This window comes from Macrobrachium nipponense, chromosome 17 (assembly GCF_015104395.2).
Source record: "Macrobrachium nipponense isolate FS-2020 chromosome 17, ASM1510439v2, whole genome shotgun sequence".
Classification (NCBI taxonomy): domain Eukaryota; kingdom Metazoa; phylum Arthropoda; class Malacostraca; order Decapoda; family Palaemonidae; genus Macrobrachium; species Macrobrachium nipponense.
Window position 1 is genome coordinate 15,363,091 of NC_087210.1, and position 328 is coordinate 15,363,418.

The 328-nt window shown below is 38.7% G+C and overlaps 1 long non-coding RNA gene across 1 annotated transcript in view; it reads left to right on the forward strand.

The window, feature by feature from the left end:
* Window positions 1–313: 313 nt before the first annotated feature.
* The window catches only part of LOC135196010 (uncharacterized), a 1,762-nt gene continuing 1,747 nt past the window's right edge, over window positions 314–328 (forward strand). Inside the window, exon 1 of the long non-coding RNA XR_010310268.1 lies at window positions 314–328. This exon is cut by the window's right edge and continues 92 nt beyond it. This is a non-coding gene — a long non-coding RNA (uncharacterized LOC135196010).

Genomic DNA, 328 nt, shown 5'->3' on the forward strand with positions numbered 1-328 from the left:
CACATTTGTTTATTGTCTGAAATGTAACATGACTTCCCTGAATGACATTTCATACAAAATGCGAATTAAAAAAAAAAGAAAAGAAAAAAAAGAAGCACCCTTGGTGGTAAATGCTTTAAACTCTACATAAATGTTCCATTAAGAATCAATAGAACGTCGACAAAAGGTTATTTATAAGGGAATATACTGGAACGGAGGAACTATCCATAGCTTTTAGCCTGATTCTCGCCACGGAGAACCGAGCGACTGTTCCTAGGTGACGATTGGTAGTTGCTCCTGGAGTTGGTCGTCCTTGGTAAGGATGTCTTCCTTCGTCTGAGGTAGTTTG